Raw genomic sequence first — 23,354 nt, 5'->3', positions numbered from 1 at the left:
GACCAATCTGCAACTGCCGCTGGATGTCCACAGACTCAGCATTGGCGGCAGCAGTGGAGACAGGGGCAGGGGGTGCGGTGCCTGGCAGGAAGGAGACATGTGGTGACCGGGCACGTTGGGAAGGGACACGAGCACATGGGAGGCGGCTGATGCCAATGGAGGGGGCGGTGCCAGATGTACGGCTGCTGTCAGATGGTGGTGCAGTCACCGCCCACTCGGAGAGATCATCCTCGGACCCGTCAGCTTCATACTCTGTTGTGCCAGTCGACAGGTCCCCGGGTTCACTCTCCTCCGCCTCAGTCCCACTCGAAGTGCCAGCCCCGATGTCACCGCTGGCACTGGTGCTCGGTCCCTCCGCGCCGTCTGTGTCCATGTCTCCCTCCGTGTCCCCCGACGATGCTGTGGGCAGGGTGAAGAGACAGAAATCAATCATACACCTGTATACATATGTCACATGAGTACAATCTACATAGGTTACAGTGCATAGCCTGAAACAAAGGATGAGTTACAACTACAAAACAAGGTACATACGTAGGCCCTGCAAGACACAGTTGTGTGACCCACCATGCCATGGAAAAACTATGGAGAGCATGACACAATAGCAAATGAGATGACATGGCATTCTGACTGAGGAGCAAGGCCCTGGGGACAATACAGCACTGCATCTGCACCACACAGCGTGGCAGGAAATTGGGATGAGCAGGGACCAAATCCAGGAACTAGAGGCACATGCAGCATAGGTAATACTGAGAACATGCCCACCCTGACTGGCACGCTGCACCTTGAGTGTATGTCCAGACAAACATCACACACAGGCCAGTCCGAGCAAGGAGATGACAGGTCTTGACATGTAGGCCATGGCCGCCCCACCCACCCCCTACATGAGACAAATCTGTGGAGACACAGGAAGCACTTACATCTCTTAGTCTGGGTGAAATACACATGGGATGCAATAATTCAAGATTGCACACCAAATACCCAAGGTGCGCCTGTCCAAAGAATCATGTACAAATGGGCATCATCAGATGATTGCTACAAGACACACAGGCAATGGCCACCGTGAGTATGTACTTGGAAAATCACGTCAGGCTGGACAGTGGACACTTGTAATACATCTCACGTCAATAAACATGGTGCCAGGGGACAATGGCACAGAGCACAACCTATGCTGTAGACACAGAGATTGTCGACATTCTCGGATTACACACATGATACCTAGGAAAAGATGCCCCTGGGGACAGTAGTGGCCACACAACTCCATGCTCCTGAATGGAAATGACTGCAACACACGCTAACATCCCTGCACTATGCGTAACGCACACTCATGCACATCATGTCACAGGCCACCACATGGGACATGCCTGCTGGAAGGCCTCGCACTCAAGAGATTAACTCCCATGTCTGAAATCAGCATTAGTGCCAACTGACATGGAACCCACAAGTCCAGAACTGGACAGGGCACAGGCAAGGTCACCAAACCTGTTACACACCACCCCCACACATGATGCTGCAGGCATTGTACACTTGGAGAAGGTGTCAGGCTACATAACTTTGTGATGGAGTGACTACACAGAGACCAGGGAACACATTGCAAGGTGGGGAAGGGAGGCAGGAGAGGCCTGCAACACTGTGGGTAACAGGATCTGCACAGCACCATAAACCCTGGAAGTGTATCCATGGAACAGTGCACTTACAAATGCTGGTGAAACACAACAAACACACACCTGTACCTACCCCCTTCCGGCTGCTGCTTTTCCTGTAGACGCCTGTCCAAGTCAGGAAAGACCACCGCCAGCACACGTTTCTGGATGTGGGAGAGACGGCGGCGCCCGCGGTTCTTGTGGCTCACAGGTGAGTCCCCCAGCAGGACCCGTGCGATCCTCCGCGTCCAGCACCGGATATCCTGCCAGCGTTTCCTCACCTGGGACAGGTGCCGCCTCCGACCATCCGCACTCCTCACGGCGCTGACGGCGTCCAGCCATATCTGCTCCTTGGCAGAGGCGTCAACCTGTGAGGATGAACAAGTGACACTACATCAATACACCTTGCACATGTCACGGGGACACAGATTAGAACACATTTGCTGTTTACAACAAGGCATAGTATGCATCCAACGCATTGCACCTTTGTCATAGGGACATGATCCTGTGGGGGAAGGCCAAAAGCAGTACGTGCCATTGAAAGGACACAGGTGGAATGAGGGCAACTACACAATCAATGATCCAGGCTCACACTGTGCATCACACCCACCCCTCCTGTCTCAGGGCACTGCTGGGAGGACTCTGCACACTCCCCTCCTGTCTCAGGGCACTGCTGGGAGGACTCTGCACCCACCCCTCCTGTCTCAGGGCACTGCTGGGAGGACTCTGCACCCACCCCTCCTGTCTCAGGGCACTGCTGGGAGGACTCTGCACCCACCCCTCCTGTCTCAGGGCACTGCTGGGAGTGATAGGCCCCCACCCCTCCTGTCTCAGGGCACTGCTGGGAGACATCAGGCATCCCCCCCCCCTGGGACCCTCCCTACAGTACATAGCATGTGTGTCACACCTGGACACAATGGCAGAAGTCACAGTCACTAAAAAGGGACACAGTCTGTGCCAGTGGACACTGAACTCACCTGATAACCTGGTCGCCCATACAGCATGGGGTACCGTGGGAGGATCACATCCACCAAAGCCATGTTCTCCTCCAGGGTGAATGGCTGTGACCTCTCCACAGCCCTTGACATGGTTCCAGGGAATCAGTAGCAGCAGCTGGGTCGTGGAATACAAAGATGTGCAGGCAAGTGCTCCCTCATGGGACCTGGCTGCCTTATATCTGCCTTGCTGGCCCATCTCATGCACAGGAGTACAGAGTGATTGGTCACTCACATTTGCATCCTATGTTTCCTCCAATCCCTTCAAACCTAGCAGTCTGTGGGTTCTCTCTCGGTTTCATTCTCCTGCATGATGTCAGCCCCACAAACACATTGCAACAAAGTAGATTAATTCCAACTGACTTCTGCTGTGCACCTTCCAGAACACATTCAAATTTTGAACTTGGTCTCCATGACAACCAGCATGCATGTAGGCCTTAATACTTGTCCCTCATGTGTCCCCTATGTAATTTGGAGCTTCACACACAGGTATGGTGCGTTCCGGGGCCCTAGGGCACCCCAAATGCATTGCAACGGCCCGTACACGCGTGCCTACGTTCACTATCACTATGGGTGTCCTCGCGTATGCGTACTCGTAGTGGTACGGGCCGTACACACCCCTGTACGCTCCCTATCACTATGGGTGGCCTCGCGTATGCGTACTCGTAGTGGTACGGGCCGTACACACGCCTGTACGCTCCCTATCACTATGGGTGTCCTCGCGTATGCGTACTCGTAGTGGTACGGGCCGTACACACGCCTGTACGCTCCCTATCACTATGGGTGGCCTCGCGTATGTGTACACGTTGTGATAGGGAGCGTACAGGCGTGCGTACGGCCCGTACCACTACGAGTACGCATACGCGAGGGCACCCATAGTGATAGGGAGCGTACAGGCGTGTGTACGGCCCGTACCACTATGAGTACGCATACGCGAGGACACCCATAGTGATAGGGAGCGTACAGGGATGTGTACGGCCCGTACCACTACGAGTACGCATACGCGAGGACACCCATAGTGATAGGGAGCGTACAGGTGTGCGTACGGCCCGTACCACTACGAGTACGCATACGCGAGGACACCCATAGTGATAGGGAGCGTACAGGCGTGTGTACGGCCCGTACCACTACGAGTACGGATACGCGAGGACACCCATAGTGATAGGGAGCGTACAGGGGTGTGTACGGCCCGTACCACTACGAGTACGCATACGTGAGGACAACCATAGTGATAGGGAGCGTACAGGCGTGCGTATGGCCCTACCACTATGGGTGTTGTTGCGTATGCCTACTCGTAGTGGTACGGGCCGTACACATGCCTGTACGCTCGCCATCACGATGGGTACACATACGGCAGCACTCCCATAGTGATATGGGAACGTACACAGGCCCTCTTCGCAGCAGTACAGCGGTTTTCACACATCACAGTGGTGACAGGCGGCACACAGGTAGGGATAGGGCGGACATACTTGTCCATGGATGGACATACTTGTCCATGGCTGGACATACTTGTCCATGGATGGACATACTTGTCCATGGCTGGACATACTTGTCCATTAATTGACATCAAGGCATTGTCTGTGCATTACTACATGTGTGGGGCACAGGTGTGACGGCCTGTGATGTGGAACATTACTCCTGAGTCGAGAAGGCACCAGATGTATGATGAGATGTATACAGATGTACTGTGTGATGGTGCAATGTGTGCCAGGCATGCCCTTGTCTCCTTTGACATGTGTGCATGTCGTACTGCACACTTGGGGTGAGCGTCACTGGCATGGCACGGACACCAACACACGGAAGTGTCCCCTGAGGCCCGGTACAGGGGTTACCACACCTGACTTGTCACTACCCACGGTGCACAATGTGACTATGTCATGTATGTGTGGGGGCTTCCCATCAGGTTGATGTTGGAGCACCCTCAAAAGCTGCAGCCATTGCAGCAACCAACATGTGTCTGTGTGTAGATTGTCATTGCACACTGTTCCGCACACCATGCCACATGTGGTATCGGATGTGAGGTGCACATGTATGCATGGGACACGGAGTAGCGTGACAAGGACATGTCTGCATCCTCACAATGAATGTGTGGTGAGTCATGACATGTGCACCTTCATGGCAAGGTGTGTGGGCTGTCCTAGTGTCATGTCATGTGACCTGTGGCTCTAGTGTTCCGCTACCAGTCTCTGCAATCGGCATCCTACTTCTGCTGATGTGTGGGCGTATGTCACTCCTGTCTTGCGTCTGGCTGTTCACTTGCACTGGGACACAGCTATTCCCATGGCATGCCATGGGGAGGTTCTCAATCTCCGTGTGTAGCTGGGTCTTGGTAGGAGTGTCACCTTGCATCCATACGTGTCCTGGGCATGTAGCACATACCTGACTCCCTATGTTGCATATGTGTATTGACAGATGAACATGTGCTCAGTACATATGAATTGTTGTCGTAGTGCACTCACTCTTCCTTGTCACTTCCAAATTACTGCGCCGCCTCTTGCCCGACCAATTCCGGACTTGGCTGCCATGCGGGAGAATGACAGCATCCGGCTCTACCGCTTCACCCAACCATTGATTCTGGAGTTGACGGCGAGACTGGCACCACACCTGCAACCGCAGCACAGGTATCCTACGGCACTGACACCCCAGCTGAAGGTAATGGCTGCCCTACATTTTCTTGCCACGGGTACCTTTCAAAATACCATAGCTCATGTTGGTGGCATGTCCCAGAGCATGTTCTGCCGTGTGCTGCATGATTTCTTAGAGGCCATGTTGATTCACCTGGATGACTTCATCAAGTTCCCAACCCCTGAACAGTTGACTGCGGTCAAGCGTGGATTCTATGCCCTGGGAGGGATGCCCCATGTCATTGGGTCCATAGATGGGACACATGTAGCTTTGGTACCACCACACGCACGGGAGGTGGCGTACCGCAATCGGAAGCACTACCACTCCATCAATGCCCTTGTGGTGTGTCAGTCCAACATGGTGATTTCACATGTCTGTGCTCGTTTTCCAGGATCAGCACACGATGCCTCAATCATGAGGCGTAGCAGGATGCCTGAAATGATGATGCAGCTGCGCAACGAAAGAGCATGTGTTGTTGGTGGGTACAGTCTGTCTGTCCTGTAATTTGCATAGCCTACCAGCACGACCGCTTCACCAGTACTAACGATGTCCATGTGCTTCCCATGTAGGGGACGCTGGCTATCCCAACATGCCATGGCTGCTCACACCTCTCCGCAACCCCATCACGCCGGCCCAGCTCCGCTACAACACCGCCCATGGCCGGACAAGGCGAGTGATAGAGAGGACGTTTGGCCTGCTGAAGAGCCGATTTAGGTGCCTCCACAAGACCGGCGGCGCGCTCCCATATGCCCCTGCGAAGGTCTGCAAAATCTTTATGGTCTGCTGCATGCTGCACAACATGGCAGTTGAGAGAGCTGTGCCACTCATCCTGGATCAACATGACGAGGACCATCCACCCGTGGAGGACGAAGGGCTTGGCAATGGGGCTAGTGATGTGGAGGATGTGGAGCCGCAAGAGGACATCCGGACTCGGCTCATACGCGACTTCTTTGCTTAGTGGTGAGTACCAGTGTCTGAGTGTGCACGCATTGGTCCCCGTGTGGCATGTGTTGTGATGTGTGTCTCCACCTGCATGTATGGCACGTGAGTCAGAGGTGTGTGTGGGTGTGTCACTGGAGTGATGGTGCCAGTGATGGTTGTATTTCCCCAGTCATAATTGTGACCTAGCATGTTGTCATCCATACAGGTGTCGAGTACATGCACATGCAAGTGGCTGTGCTTTTTGTGGCTGACTTCTTGTGTGTTTCTCTTCCCCAGGTACTTGCGCATGCCGTCTGCTGCTTGCATTGTTGTGGCACTGCTATTCCTCATGGACACGTCATCGTGGGCTGACTCAGCATTACAGGCACGGACACGTTTGGAAGTCTCCATAGGGTAAGGGATGCATCAGGGGTGTATTGGGTGTGGCAGTTGTTCACGATGTATGCACACTGCCCCTGTCGATGTTTGGTTCCTCTGCAGAGATGTCGCATCCCCATGGGACACGACATGCAGCTGTGTACACCTGAATAGATGGTCTGCCTGGTTGACAGTCATCAGTGATGGGATAGTGGATTGTGATGATGGCATCAATGTGTGTGACACTGCCCTCGGACACATACGGTTAGCATTGGCTTGACATGGTGTGGGACTTCCACATCAGCGGATCAATGGTGTATGGCAGTCTCTCCGTGAGCAGCTGTGGGTGTTTAGCTGTTAGCCGACAATTGTGTGCCAGTTCCATGGCTAACACGCATTTGTGCTGCAGAAGGGGGGTTCCAGTGTTGGACCCACATGTTACTCCACAAGATGTGTTCATGTGTACTTCAAGTTGCCTCTGCAATCCCGAAAACATGACTAATAAAGGTGTCCCTATGCCTCCAAGGTGCCTCTTCTCCGTCAATGCTGGTGTGTTGGCACGGTGCATCCAGCATGTCTGGCAGTGTTTTCCCTGATAGTGGCTATGTGTCGATGTGTCGAGTAGCAAGATGCAAGCTGTGTGTGTGGGCTGAGACTGTGTATTGGGCATGATATCCATGACTGTGTGGGTATTGTGACATGTGCCATCCCCATGCATCCAACGTTGGCCAGGCCCCCATTCTCTGCATCCACCAGACTCAAGCTTGCAGGACATGGTTCTGCCACCTGTCTACACATACCTGGGTGCCCCCCAGGACCCTGGACATGATCCCTGACCTCTGCGCATGACTGTTGCTGTACTCAATGTGTCTGTCAGCATGGTTGTGCGGCCACCCCCTCAGCTGGTTGGGCCCATCACGGGTGTGTATGGTGCGCCATGTCTGTCTTGCCTAATACACTGTGACCCGTGTGTACTCTGCCAGACTCAGGCCCCAGGGTGTGGATGGTTGGAGTCAAAAGAGAGCTCAGGCATGTTTAGACTTTACAACACACATGTAAGGTAATAATGCAACCAGCAGGCATCTTCTCTTCATGGTGTGAATTTTTATTTGGGGGGGGGGGGATAAAGTGAGGGGCTTTCCGGGAGTTTGGAATCCAAAGTTCAGTAGGGGAGTCCATGCCACAGTCTTTGTCAACATTGGTCAGACAGTGACCAGCAGGGCCATGTGGCAGAGAATGTCTCTTGATGCTGTGATGCTGTTGCTCCAGTGGACCAGGTGCCAGGCCAGGTGTCCTGGGAGATGGTGATGTTGCGCCGACCCTCACGGTCTTTTCCGTGGACGACCCGCCCTCCTGCGGGGACCCTCAGAAGCAGGCCGTGACGACGTCTGGGATGCTCCATCGGATGTTTCCTCCTCCTCCTCCTGCTCCCTCCCTGTGGGTGGTGATGTTCTCCGCCTTCTGGCACAGGGAGGGTCGGCCATGTTGTCGGCCATCCGACGGAGTGTATCGTGAATTCCCGTGTACGCCGTCACGAGCTCAGCCTGTCCGTCCTCCATCCTCCGTTGGTGTTGCAGTAGACAGGCATGTAGCTCCGCATGTTGCTGGGCCTGCTGGGTCTTGATCCCCTCGAGGACAGACACAACCTGGGTTAGGCCCGTGGTGTCCTGCCGGTATGTGTCCATGATGTTACGGACATGGGCAAATACCGGTTCCCCAGCCAACTGGTCAGGCTCGCGCCTCCGCCGTCCTCCACTCCCACCACCCCTGCCCACTTGCACCTGGCCTGCCCTTGTGGGTACATCGGGTCTCCGGGACCCCTGAGGGGTGGCATTGGCGTTGTCGCCTGCCTCCTCCTGGGTGCCCGGGACACCGTGTCCCTCCTGGCCAGCCTGGCTGCATCGTGGTGGTGGGGCAGGGATCCTGGGTGTCTCCTGGGATGTGGCAGGAGTGGGGGTGGTGGTTGGCACAGTTGTACCTGACGCAGGTGCTGCAGGTGGTTGGACACCAGAGGTGCCAGGTCGGTCGGGGTCGTCCACAGAGTGGTGAGAGTCGTCGCTGCCGGTGGGATCGGGCTCCCGCAGATCCGGGTCCTGTGAGTCTTCCCCCCCAGTGTTGGGGGGTGAACCATGATGTTGACCTGTGTGTGAGAGAGACAATGTTAATTTTGGTCCATGCAACATCCATGTTTCATCAGTTTCAAAGTTGGCACTTTTCCTCTTGGAATTAGGATCTGTCTTGCATTCCACTCACAGTGCACTTGTGCATGGGTGTGTCCCTTGGACACCACTTTGGCCCCTTTAAATATGTGTGGCACAGTCTTACTTGCTGCGTCAAGTGTGACTGCAGTCAGCAGTGGAGTTGGCAGGTGTGGCGAGCCATGCATTGGCGCCTTCCGTGTAGCACTGTACATGTGCACATGGAGTGGATCCACACACTTATATAATGCAGGTAGCTGTCGTTGTGCTCGTGAACAGGTTGTTACATGGGCCTGTGTTTTGCCATGGGGAAGAGGGGGGGTTCTGGCACTGGCCACCCTTGGCTACATGCACGCAGTCTACCTGCTGACGAGCAGACATTCCCACACACCACACGGCTGATTTGCTCTCCCTGTGTCTCCCTCCCTCTCTGTCCCCCTCTCCCTCCCTCTGTGTGTCAGCCTCCTCCCTCTGTCCGTGTTCCTGTGTCTCCCTCCCTCTCTGTCCCCCTCTCCCTCCCTCTCTGTCCCCCTCTCCCTCCCTCCGTGTGTCTGCCTCCTCCCTCTGTCCGTGTCCCTGTGTCTCCCTCCCTCTCTGTCCCCCTCTCCCTCCCTCCGTGTGTCTGCCTCCTCCCTCTGTCCGTGTCCCTGTGTCTCCCTCCCTCTCTGTCCCCCTCTCCCTCCCTCTGTGTGTCAGCCTCCTCCCTCTGTCCGTGTTCCTGTGTCTCCCTCCCTCTCTGTCCCCCTCTCCCTCCCTCCGTGTGTCTGCCTCCTCCCTCTGTCCGTGTCCCTGTGTCTCCCTCCCTCTCTGTCCCCCTCTCCCTCCCTCTCTGTCCCCCTCTCCCTCCCTCCGTGTGTCTGCCTCCTCCCTCTGTCCGTGTCCCTGTGTCTCCCTCCCTCTCTGTCCCCCTCTCCCTCCCTCCGTGTGTCTGCCTCCTCCCTCTGTCCGTGTCCCTGTGTCTCCCTCCCTCTCTGTCCCCCTCTCCCTCCCTCTCTGTCCCCCTCTCCCTCCCTCCGTGTGTCTGCCTCCTCCCTCTGTCCGTGTCCCTGTGTCTCCCTCCCTCTCTGTCCCCCTCTCCCTCCCTCTCTGTCCCCCTCTCCCTCCTTCTGTGTGTCACCCTCTGTCACCTCAGCCCAGCTTCCTAGACACACACTTTTTCCAGTCCTTTGAATGGCCCTTGGGTTGTTGCTGTGAGTTTGTTTCTGATCTCCAGGCACCCATTGGGTGTAGTGTCTGTGTGTGCGCTGCTGCTGTGGTTGTGTGTGCTGCCACTCTTTCACAGTGTTGGCTGTTCATTAGCTGCTGTCATGTGCAAAACAGTGCCTTCACCCCCATGTGTTGATGCAAGGCGTCCGCCATTTGCTGGCGAGTCTTTCCTGTGTGGGGACACACTGTTTGTCTGGCTGTGACCTGGGCCATATGGGCAGAGGGCATTGTTGTCTGCTTCTGAGTTGCACTATGTGATTTTTGGGGCCCACCCTCCCGCCATCCGGGTTACGGTGTCATGTGTTGGTGTCTTCTGTGGCCTGTGACTTGACATTGTCCAGCTGGGTGCATGGGGCATGGTGGCGGCAGTGGAATGTGCGTGTTCATGGAGTGTGGTTGAGTCATGCAATAGGTTGGGGTGGTTGCGTGCCTGTTAGTGATTTTGGTTGTGGATGAGGTCCCCCCATGTGAGGTGCGTTGTTCGTGTACCCACCCGGGTCTCGGAGTCCTCCTAATCCTTCGACTGCCTCCACCGGCTGTATGGCCATCACCCTCTCCTCCCAGGGCTGGTAGTGTACGGGTCTGCGGGAGGGCCCTCCTCCGGTGGCGTTGGCCTGGTTGTGTTCCTCCAGCATCTTGGCTCGGACCCTCCTCCGCAGATCGTACTACCTGGCTTGGCATTCCTGCCTGGTCCTTCTGGTGTCCGCAACAGCATTCACAGCATCGACGATGGTCTGCCACATGGCTGTTTTTGCTGCAATGCTGGTCTGTCTGACCAATGTTCCAAAGAGCTGTGGCTCGACTCTGAGGATTTCATCAACAAGGACCTCCAACTCTCGGTTACTGAACTTTGGATTCTTGTTAGTGGGCATGGTGAGGGGTGTGGGTGTGGATGGTGGGGGGTGTGTGTGGATGGTTGTGGGTGTGTGGGTGTGGTTGTGCAGGTGTGTGTGTGTGAATGTGATGAGGGGGTGTTTGTGGAGGTGGTTGTGTGGAGGTTTGCAAGTGTAAGGTGTGGTGAGGCTTGTAGTATGGTTCTGTGGTGTCTGGCAGCAGTGAGTCTGTTGCAAAGGCTCATGGTTTGTGTATGTGGGCCCTTTTTATTGGTCCATGGGTGGGTGTGGCTGTGTTTGAAGTTTGGGTGGGTGTGTTATAAGGAGTGGTGGTGTTTTGGGCCTCTGTTTGTTTTTGGCAGTTGCAGGTCAGTGGATGTGTTTTTTTAGTGTTTGTTGGCCATGTTTAGTGGCTTTGTGCCATTCGAATAGTGTATTCTTGTGTTGTTTGGTTTTGTCCTGGTTGTGTACGTGCGTTTTGAGCGTGTGTACGGTGTGTACATGGGCCATTTGGTTGTACGGTGCTGTCCTTGTGTGTGGCTTGGTACGACTCGTACATGCGGTTGTGATGTTGGGGCCTGGGGTGCGCTCCGTACTTAGGAGGTTGTGTTGGGGGTGCGACGGGAACGTACTGGGATGTACATTGACGGTAGTACGACACGTACAGGGGTGGGGGTACGACTCGAACGTACTGGGGTGTACATACATGGGGGTCGGACACGTACAGGGGTGGGGGTTCGACTCGAACGTACTGGGGTGTACATACATGGGGGTCGGACACGTACAGGGGTGGGGGTTGGACTCGAACGTACTGGGGTGTACATGGACGTTGGTACGACACGTACAGGGGTGGGGGTACGACTCGAACGTACTGGGGTGTACATACATGGGGGTCGGAAACGTACAGGGGTGGGGGTTCGACTCGAACGTACTGGGGTGTACATGGACGTTGGTACGACACGTACAGGGGTGGGGGTTCGACTCGAACGTACTGGGGTGTACATACATGGGGTCGGACACGTACAGGGGTGGGGGTTGGACTCGAACGTACTGGGGTGTACATGGACGTTGGTACGACACGTACAGGGGTGGGGGTACGACTCAAACGTACTGGGGTGTACATACATGGGGGTCGGACACGTACAGGGGTGGGGGTTCGACTCGAACGTACTGGGGTGTACATGGACGTTGGTACGACACGTACAGGGGTGGGGGTTCGACTCGAACGTACTGGGGTGTACATACATGGGGTCGGACACGTACAGGGGTGGGGGTTCGACTCGAACGTACTGGGGTGTACATGGACGTTGGTACGACACGTACAGGGGTGGGGGTACGACTCGAACGTACTGGGGTGTACATGGACGTTGGTACGACACGTACAGGGGTGGGGGTACGACTCGAACGTACTGGGGTGTACATGGACGTTGGTACGACACGTAGAGGGGTGGGGGTACGACTCGAACGTACTGGGGTGTACATACATGGGGGTCGGACACGTACAGGGGTGGGGGTTGGACTCGAATGTACTGGGGTGTACATGGACGTTGGTACGACACGTACAGGGGTGGGGGTTCGACTCGAACGTACTGGGGTGTACATACATGGGGGTCGGACACGTACAGGGGTGGGGGTTGGACTCGAACGTACTGGGGTGTACATGGACGTTGGTACGACACGTACAGGGGTGGGGGTACGACTCGAATGTACTGGGGTGTACATACATGGGGTTCGGACACGTACAGGGGTGGGGGTTCGACTCGAACGTACTGGGGTGTACATGGACGTTGGTACGACACGTACAGGGGTGGGGGTACGACTCGAACGTACTGGGGTGTACATACATGGGGGTCGGACACGTACAGGGGTGGGGGTTCGACTCGAACGTACTGGGGTGTACATGGACGTTGGTACGACACGTACAGGGGTGGGGGTTCGACTCGAACATACTGGGGTGTACATACATGGGGGTCGGACACGTACAGGGGTGGGGGTTCGACTCGAACGTACTGGGGTGTACATGGACGTTGGTACGACACGTACAGGTGTGGGGGTACGACTCGAACGTACTGGGGTGTACATGGACGTTGGTACGACACGTCTCGAACGTACTGGGGTGTACATACATGGGGTTCGGACACGTACAGGGGTGGGGGTTCGACTCGAACGTACTGGGGTGTACATGGACGTTGGTACGACACGTACAGGGGTGGGGGTACGACTCGAACGTACTGGGGTGTACATACATGGGGGTCGGACACGTACAGGGGTGGGGGTTCGACTCGAACGTACTGGGGTGTACATGGACGTTGGTACGACACGTACAGGGGTGGGGGTTCGACTCGAACATACTGGGGTGTACATACATGGGGGTCGGACACGTACAGGGGTGGGGGTTCGACTCGAACGTACTGGGGTGTACATGGACGTTGGTACGACACGTACAGGTGTGGGGGTACGACTCGAACGTACTGGGGTGTACATGGACGTTGGTACGACACGTCTCGAACGTACTGGGGTGTACATACATGGGGGTCGGACACGTACAGGGGTGGGGGTTCGACTTGAACGTACTGGGGTGTACATAGACGGTGGTACGACACGTACAGGGGTGGGGGTTCGACTCGAACGTACTGGGGTGTACATACACGGGTGGGGGTGTACATACACGGGGGGTACGTCTCGGACGTACGGGGGCGGGGGGGGAGTGTTGGGCGCGTATGCGGGCACATGTCTCCATGGTTGTTATGGGAGTTCGGTGCGGACGGTGTTTTTTCCATACGGTTGTGACATCGGACGCACGGGATGGATCGTGATTCCTCGGTCGGACTTCACCTTTCACATTTGTACGGTAAATCGTCCGAGGACGTGTCGGACACATTTTCCGACCCGAGGACGTGTGGGAAATCATTCCCGATGCGGTTCGTATGGCATTTTTACCATGCGAATCGTGATTGCCAGTTCGTACGGCACTTGTACGATTCGTACGGTAAAAAGACCGGATACGAGTCGCACAGGGAATTTTTTTACTGGATCGTAATTGGCACCTCTTTGTCTTCCTGCAGTAATACAAACAGCACATGACACAGATATCCTTGCACTATGGCGCATACAGCCACTCCCAAAATCACGCACTCTCACATATAGATAGTTATATACTCTTACACACATATACACTGCGTTTCACATATGTAGTTACTGACACATGTACAACTGAGATATACATTCAATCACTAACACACCCTTACATACAGTCACCCAACCATACAGTCCATCACAGATGCACTCTTAAAACCATGCACCCACTGAATCACCCACTCACACATCTAGTCACAGAGTCACACACACCCTACCCACACAAATACTCAGGCACCCATACAGATACTCAGACAACCAATCAATAACCCATATAGACACTCATATAGCTATTCACAAAACCATGAAGCCACTTATACACCAACACACAGACACATACAGACATTCACACAGTTTAGTCACTAGTCTGCAGTAAGATACATTTAATGACTCACTTATAGAGTCAGTTACGCACCTAGAAAATCATCAATTCACACACTTGTACACCCACTTATCCTTCAACAGGCCTTTCCCTATATATTAAACATATTAAAACTGTTCAGAAGCACATACTCAATGGAGGATGTCATCAGTGATGTCATCAGTGATGTCATTTGAGATGTCATCAGTGATGTCATCAGTGATGTCACTGACCATGTCATGAGTGATGTAATATGTGACGTCATCAGCAGTGCATTGCGGGGGCGCGAGTTATTGTTAACTGTACTAACTGTAACAGGGGAATTTCTAGGGTTTTGTACGAGGGAAATGTCCAGCTAACTATAACGCCTCTGAAACCTATGGTTTTTTCAGTGAATTTCTAAGGTTTTTTAAATGCTAATTCCTAACTATAACGTGCCTGAAGCCTATGGTTTTTTTAGTGAATTTCAAAGGTTTTTTAAATGCCAATTCCTAACTTTAACGTGCATGAAACCTATGGTTTTTTCAGTGAATTTCAAAGGTTTTTTAAATGCTAATTCCTATCTATAACTTATCTCTAAAGATATCATGAAAAGCATTCTTTTTTAAAAGTAGGGTGCACATTAGTTTTGTGGAAAAGCATCTTTGTGATTGGTTAAGAAAAAGCAGTTTCAACGTGGAGTACATATCATAGGTTAAAATTTGCTCAGCTCAACCACACCTGCTACTTGCATTTGGAAGGCACTGTTCGAACTTAAAACAATCGTGAACTTTTAACCTGCACGTGTCGTTAAATGTTCAAGAAAATGTTGCAAGAAAATATCGTTACGTTTTAAAAAATTGATTAACTTTTAACCTGCACGTGTTGTAGAATGTTCTAGAAAGTGTGTTGATAGAATACGTTGCACTTCTGACTTCTATGTGTTGTTGAATATTAAAAAAACGGTTCATATGGAAAATTAAAAAGAAACCAATAGAGAAGTTTTGAAACCTAAAAGAATCAAGGAACTATTCTAATTAATTCTTTACATGTATTTATGTGTGGAGCAACAAAATTATAGACACAACAGCACCAGGAAGAGGAAGAAGCAGGGAGTGGGGGGAGGGGGGAGATGGACAGAATGGCACACATGCACAATTAAGTACAACACACATATAGACTTACAATGGCCAAAATGAAACACACCAACAAGGAGCACAAGTCACACAACCCGCCAACATCACACCACTGAACGAGCATAGGAGTGAAAGACACGCTGCATTCATACAGGATGTGTACAAAGGCCAGTCGTTGGTGATGTGGGATGTCTGCGACCGTGGTCATCATGGATGAGATGCCCAGCATGTGGCACATGGTCGAGTTCACTGTGTGTTATGTTGCCAAACAGCTGCTCCTCCCTCTCACGAGCCCCCACACGTTTGTACGGTGCGCTGGTGTATCTCAAGCACTCGTATGGCACACCATTATAATGCCTATTTGCGCATTTCCTGCTACATTCCAACTACACCATCACAGTGCCTTTTGGAGGTGGTGCATGCCACTTTACAACATCGACTGCTGCGGCTCTTGTAGCAGGCCACACCAGAACACAGAGACACACTTACCGCACTTCCTGTACACGGACATGTCCGAGACACCCCGTTCCCCTTGCCGGATAGGCACACCCCTGCACTGACCTGTTAACCCCAGACCAGCACACGCCAGTTGTGCATGCAGGAGGATGCGTGCGTAGCTACACGTCCAGGCTCACTGCCAACGCTGAGGTGACAGCACGGTAACTAGACATAATATCGGAAAAAAAATATCGAATGGACATAATATCGAGTCTAAAATATAGAATGGACACAATATTGAATGGACATAATATAGTCGTTAAAAATATCGAATTGCAGGTAAGTAATATCGAATGTCATAATATAGGCATGAAAAAATATCGAATTTTTATTAATATCGATTTTTTAAAGTGTTTTGCATGTTAGTATATGTGTTAAAAGTGTATATTATTTTTTGTAATGTATGTTTAATTTTTTTAAAGTAATGAATTTTATGTTATTAAATTTTTGCGTAATTTAATTCCGTAGCGGGTTGTGGGTTTATAGGGGAATAGGGTGGGAAGTAATTTAATAATAATTAAGTAAATATTTATTTTTATTTATTGGTATTGATAATTAATTTACTGTTAATTAATTATTAATTTGCATTTTTTATTATTTATTATTTTTTGGTATTGAAAATTAATTGGTTGTTGATTAATTATTAATTGGAAAATAATTTGTATTAATTGGTAATTAATTTTTATTAATTGTTTAATTGATAATTATGCTAATTGTATTAAATTATAATTTGTAGTGAGTTGTGGGTTTATTGGGGAATATGGTGGGTACTAATTTAATTGTAATGAATGAATTGCTAAAAATATTTTTGTGTAATGATAATTAATTTACTGTTAATTAATTATTAATTGGTATTTTTGAATATTTATCAATTTTTAGTATTGAAAATTAATTGGTTGTTGATTAATTATTAATTGGTAATTAATTTGTATTAATTGATAATTGGTTGTTGATTAATTATTATTTGGTAATGAATTTGTATTAATTGGTAATGAATTTTTATTAATTGTTTAATTGATAATTATGTTAATTGTTTTAATTTATTATTTGTAGTGGGTTGTGGGTTTATAGGGGAATATGTTGAGAAGTAATTTAATTTTAAATAATTAATTATTGAAATTAATTTTGTATATTGATAATTAATTTACTATTAATTAATTATTAATTGGTATTATTTGTATTTAATCATTTTTGGTATTGAACATTAATTGTTTGTTAATTAATTATTAATAGGTAATTAATTAAATAAACAATATTTATTGGTATTTATAATTATTTGATTATTAAATATTTTGTGATTGGTAATTAATTTTAATAATTTTTGTATTGGTATTAATAATTAAATAATTTAAATAAAAATATTAAATTATTATTTTCCCTACTACTGCACTCATAGGAGTGGGAATAGTAATTTTTACCCCTACTCTATCCAACGCGTTCCCTACTGTTGCACTCTTTGGAGTGGGAATAGTAATTTTTACCCCTACACTATCCAACGCTTTCCCTATTGTTTCACTCACTGGAGTGGGAATAGTAAATTTTACCCTCCGCCTATCCAATGCTTTCCCTACTGTTGCACTCTTTGGAGTGGGAATAGTAATTTTTACCCATTCGCTATCCCACGCATTCCCTATTGTTGCACTCACTGGAGTGGGAATAGTAAATTTTACCCTCCCGCTATCCAAAGTTTTCCCTACTGTTGCACTCTTTGGAGTGGGAATAGTAATTTTTACCCCTACGCTATCCAATGCTTTCCCTATTGTTGCTCTCACTGGAGTGGGAATAGTCAATTTTGCCCTCCCGCTATCCAACGCTTTTTCTACTGTTGCACTCTTTGGAGTGGGAATAGTAATTTTTACCCCTACACTATCCAACGCTTTCCCTATTGTTGCACTCACTGGAGTGGGAATAGTAAATTTTACCCTCCTGCTATCCAACGCTTTCCCTACTGTTGCACTCTTTGGAGTGGTAATAGTAAATTTTACCCTCCCGCTATCCAACGCTTTCCCTACTGTTGCACTCTTTGGAGTGGGAATAGTAATTTTTACCCATACGCTATCCAACGCTTTCCCTATTGTTGCACTCACTGGAGTGGGAATAGTAAATTTTACCCTCCAGCTATCCAACGTTTTCCCTGCTGTTGCACTCTTTGGAGTGGGAATAATAAATGTTACCCCTACGCTATCCAACGTTTTCCCTACTGTTGCACTCTTTGGAGTGGGTATAGTAATTTTTACCCCTACGCTATCTGATGCTTTCCCTATTGTTGCACTCACTGGAGTGGGAATAGTAAATTTTACCCTCCCACTATCCAACGCTTTCCCTACTGTTGCACTCTTTGGAGTGGGTATAGTAATTTTTACCCCTACGCTATCTGACGCTTTCCCTATTGTTGCACTCACTGGAGTGGGAATAGTAAATTTTACCCTCCCACTATCCAACGCTTTCCCTACTGTTGCACTCTTTGGAATGGGAATAATAGTTTTTACCTATACGCTATCCAACGCTTTCCCTATTGTTGCACTCACTGGAGTGGGAATAGTAAATTTTACCCTCCCACTATCCAACGCTTTCCCTACTGTTGCACTCTTTGGAGTGGGAATAGTAATTTTTACCCATACGCTATCCAACGCTTTCCCTATTGTTGCACTCACTCGAGTGGGAATAGTACATTTTACCCTCTTGCTATCCAACGCTTTCCCTACTGTTGCACTCTTTGGAGTGGGAATAGTAATTTTTACCCCTACGCTATCCAACGTTTTCCCTACTGTTGCACTCTTTGGAGTGGGTATAGTAATTTTTACCCCTACGCTATCTGACGCTTTCCCTATTGTTGCACTCACTGGAGTTGGAATAGTAAATTTTACCCTCCCGCTATCCAACGCTTTCCCGACTGTTGCACTCTTTGGAATAGGAATAGTAATTTTTACCCATACGCTATCCAACGTTTTCCCTATTGTTGCACTCACTGGAGTGGGAATAGTAAATTTTACCCTCCCGCTATCCAACGCTTTCCCTACTGTTGCACTCTTTGGAGTGGGAATATTTATTTTTACCCCTACGCTACCTGACGCTTTCCCTACTGTTGCACTCACTGGAGTGGTAATGGTACATTTTACCCAGCCGCTATCCTACGGTAAAAATATTGATTATTTTGTATTAATATTACGTTTATATATATCTATTAAAAAATAAAAATGTAAGTTTATTTTTTTGAAGTTACATTAATTATTTATTATTTTTAAGGTTATTTAAGTATTTTTAAATATGTTTTAGTTAATTATATTTATTATTTTATTATTTTTACATTACTTTTAATACATTTTAAAAAATTCGATATTTTGACTGACTATATTTTTTACAACGATATTTTTGACTTGATATTTTTGTACTTACCTGTTTGTAGATAGGAATTCGATATTTTTGCATTCGATATTTTGGCATCGATATTTTTGTAGGTCTATATTTTGGTAGTCGATATTATGTCAGTGATCCGACAGCACACTGTGATGTTGCAGGGCTTGTGCCTATCATGCTAAGACAATGACCACAGGGACATACTTGCTAAGATGTGGGTTTGGGGGGCATTGGCGGTCCTGGAGTTGTTGAGATGAGTCTTCTGGCCCTCATGGGTATCCCTGTATCATGCTCATTGACTCTATGGCATCTGTGGGTGTTCTGGTGTGGTTCTTGGCTGTGTTCCCTTTCATGGTGCAGGTAGTTGTCCTGCTTAACACCAGCAGAAAGCAGGTGTAAAATCCCTGGTGCTAACGTGTCTTATCGCCAGAATTTGTTTCGCATTGCAATTGGTGTGAAAGTTGTGATGTGATTTTTTTCGTGTGCAGAACAATATACGAACTGAGCAGTGTATCTCGTCAAGATCTAGCACCTGACACACTATTCCCAATCAATATAAATACAATGAGATTTCTTAATAGATTTTGTGTGTACACTGTAAGTGCAGCCAATACCTCAGTGCAATTCAATACAGGATTTTAGTATTTAGAATAAATCGGAAAGGTGCACCTCGTGTCTTTTTGCACGGGAACGGCTAGTCTCCATTTCATTATCAGCACTTAAACAGAAGTAAAGTTGAGATAAATCTAACACACTATTCAGAAGTTGGTGCAAACTGCAGATATGACCAGTATTCCAGCGATAAGTGCCCCAAAATGTAACACCATGGTGGACTCCATCAAATAACAGTAATAAGAACAAGAAAGAGTCACACAGCAGTTAAGAGAACAACCAAAAACGTTATAAATGTTTTTATCAAACTTTATTTTTTATAATCATAAATATGTAAATGATCAACTATTTTCAAACTGTATTTTTTTATTAACATATATATGAACAATAAACTAATAAACAAAATGTATCAACAATAATACAAAACAACAAGGCGGAACACTCCTGTGGGGACCATGGATGTCGACGACAGACCTGGAAAATCAGAAAGATTGTTAAAAAAAAACAACATGCTATTCTCAACAAAATACCACAAGAAACAAATCACAAATATATAAAATGCATACAGCTAACACAAGTTTATAAGTTTAACTTACAAAAACTGTAAATGTTGCCGCTTTAAAATATTTACCGAATCTGAGGAAATTTTTTTGCAGAAGGCACCACGCCCACAACGTCTTTCTTCAGTGGTGAGGAAATTTTTTACTTTTCCCAAGGGGCAAACAAAGACCAATGCCACCTTGGACACGTGCAAGATTTGCAAAAGAGTTCTGTCACAAGGGGATCCTAACAAGAAATACTCGTACGGCATGGTAAGTATGATGAAACACCTAAGGATCCTTCATCCGAACAATCTTGCACGAGAAGAGTGCAAACAGATGAGAAACACTCCTATTCTGTATCTGTAAAAAAGAATTACAAATAAATGTATATTAATAACTTTCAAAATTATACTATTCCATTACTGTACAAACACATTTGATATAAATACTGATTAAGAAACTATGTCCCTGAACCACAAGTGTGACAATGGTTAAAACACTACAGGCATAGTGCATACTACTTTGAAGCAGTTCATGCCCTAATGCCTACCTCACTAAAACTCTACATGCTAACTGACTAAATGATTACAGTACTATAAGGAGACACACTTGGTGAGTGACAGGGTGTTTGCTAGAAGAGTATGAATACTAACTAGGGAATTGAAGGTGTGAAACACAACTGTGTAGGTGATTAGAGGACTGCATCCATACTGCATAGGCATTTAAAGCAGTCCATGTGCTAAGGCCTGGCTCACTGCATGACTACTTGGGTACTGACTGAATGATTAGAGTACAGCAATGAGAGTGCCTAGGTGAATTTATAAGTGCTAGGCTTTTCGCATAGGGAATGGATTAGTACTTGGTACTGAATGGGTCACTAGAGGAGTGCAAAGGCAGTGACAAGGGTGCCGATTACGATCCGGTAAAAACCGGGTACGAACCGTCGGTCGGAGCGTTTTCCCCGTCCGACTCGTACCCGGTCGTAAAACTTTACAAACATGGAATTACGATGCGCACGGAAACACCATTTCCGTACGAATCATAAAAAACACCGACCGACGAAAATATACATACGAATGTGATCCGGGAATGCTGCGACGTGACGTCGGTACGCTTTCAGGCAGCGTTTCACGACCCAGGAATTACGATTCGAACCGACAGCAGTCTGGATGGCAATATTTCCACGGCACCCAAAAAGTGCCGGAAAAGCGAAGTACGGCGCGAATCGACCAGAGTAGGTGGCCCGGTACGCACCGTACCCCCCCCAGCCCCCGTACGTACGTGCCGACCCCCCCCAGCCCCCGTACGTACGCGCCGACCCCCCCCAGCCCCCGTACGTACGCGCCGACCCCCCCAGCCCCCGTACGTACGCGCCGACCCCCCCAGGCCCCGTACGTACGCGCCAACCCCCCCCAGCCCCCGTACGTACGCGCCGACCCCCCCCAGCCCCCGTACGTATGCGCCGAACCCCCCTGTACGTACACCCGTGTACATGTCGAACCCCCCCCGTGTACGTTCGAGTCGAACCCCCCGTGTACGTTCGAGTCGTACCCCCCGTGTATGTACGGTGCGTACCCCCCGTGTACGTTCGAGTCGAACCCCCCCGTGTACGTTCGAGTCGAACCCCCCGTGTATGTTCGAGTCGTACCCCCCGTGTATGTTCGAGTCGTACCCCCCCGTGTATGTACGGTGCGTACCCCCCGTGTACGTTCGAGTCGAACCCATACACGGGTGGGGGTACGACTCGAACGTACACGGGGGGGTTCGACTCGAACGTACACGGGGGTTCGACTCGAACGTACACGGGGGGGTTCGACACGTACACGGGTGTACATACAGGGGGGTTCGGCGCGTACGTACGGGGGCTGGGGGGGTTCGGCGCGTACGTACGGGGGCAGGGGGGGGTCGGCGCGTACGTACGGGGGCTGGGGTGGGTCTCCATGGTTGCTATGGGAGTTCGGTGCGGACGGTGTTTTTTCCATCCGGTTGGATCCTCGGACGCACGGGATGGATCGTGATTCCTCGGTCGGACTTCACCTTTCACATTTGTACGGTAAATCGTACGAGGACGTGTAGGACACATTTTCCGACCCGAGGACGTGTGGGGAATGATTCCCAATGCGGTTCGTATGGACTTTTTACCATGCGAATCGTGATTGCCAGTTCGTACGGCACTTGTACGATTCGTACGGTAAAAAGACCGGATACGAGTCGCACGGGGAAATTTTTTACCGGATCGTAATCGGCACCAAGATGTTTGCTGGACTATATGGATACTGACTATGAAATTGAAAGTGTGAAAGACATGTGTCTAGGTGGTTAGAAGACTGCATGCATAGTGGATAGGGGTTTGAAGCAGTCCATGTGCTAAGGCCTGGCTCAGTGCATGAATACTTAGGCACTGACTGAATGATTAGAGTACTGCAAAGATAGTATCTTGGTGAATTTATAAGTGTTTGAGTTTTCACACAGTGAATGGATTAGTACATGATGCTGAATGGGTCACTAGAAGACTGCAAAGGGAGTGACATGGTGTTTCCTGGAAGTGTATGGATACTGACTAGGGAATTGAAGGTGTGAAAGACAATTGTGTAGGTGGTTAGAGGACTGCATGCATAGTGAATAGGGGTTTGAAGCAGTCCATATACTAAGGTCTGGGTCACTGGATGAGTACTTGGGTACTGACTGAATGATTAGAGTACTGCAAGGAGAGTGCCTGGGTGAATTTATAAGTGGTTGGGTTTTGGCGCAGTGAATGGATTAGTACATGATGCTGAATGGGTCACTAGAGGAGTGCAACGGGAATGACAGGGTGTTTGCTGGAAGTGAATGGATAATACTGACTGGGGAATTGAAGGTGTGAAAGACAAGTGTGTAGGTGGTTAGAGGACTGCATGCATAGTGGATAGGGGTTTGAAGAAATCCATGTGCTAAGATC

This window comes from Triturus cristatus, chromosome 9, assembly GCF_964204655.1.
Source record: "Triturus cristatus chromosome 9, aTriCri1.1, whole genome shotgun sequence".
Lineage (NCBI taxonomy): Eukaryota > Metazoa > Chordata > Amphibia > Caudata > Salamandridae > Triturus > Triturus cristatus.
This window is presented reverse-complemented; position numbering follows the sequence as displayed.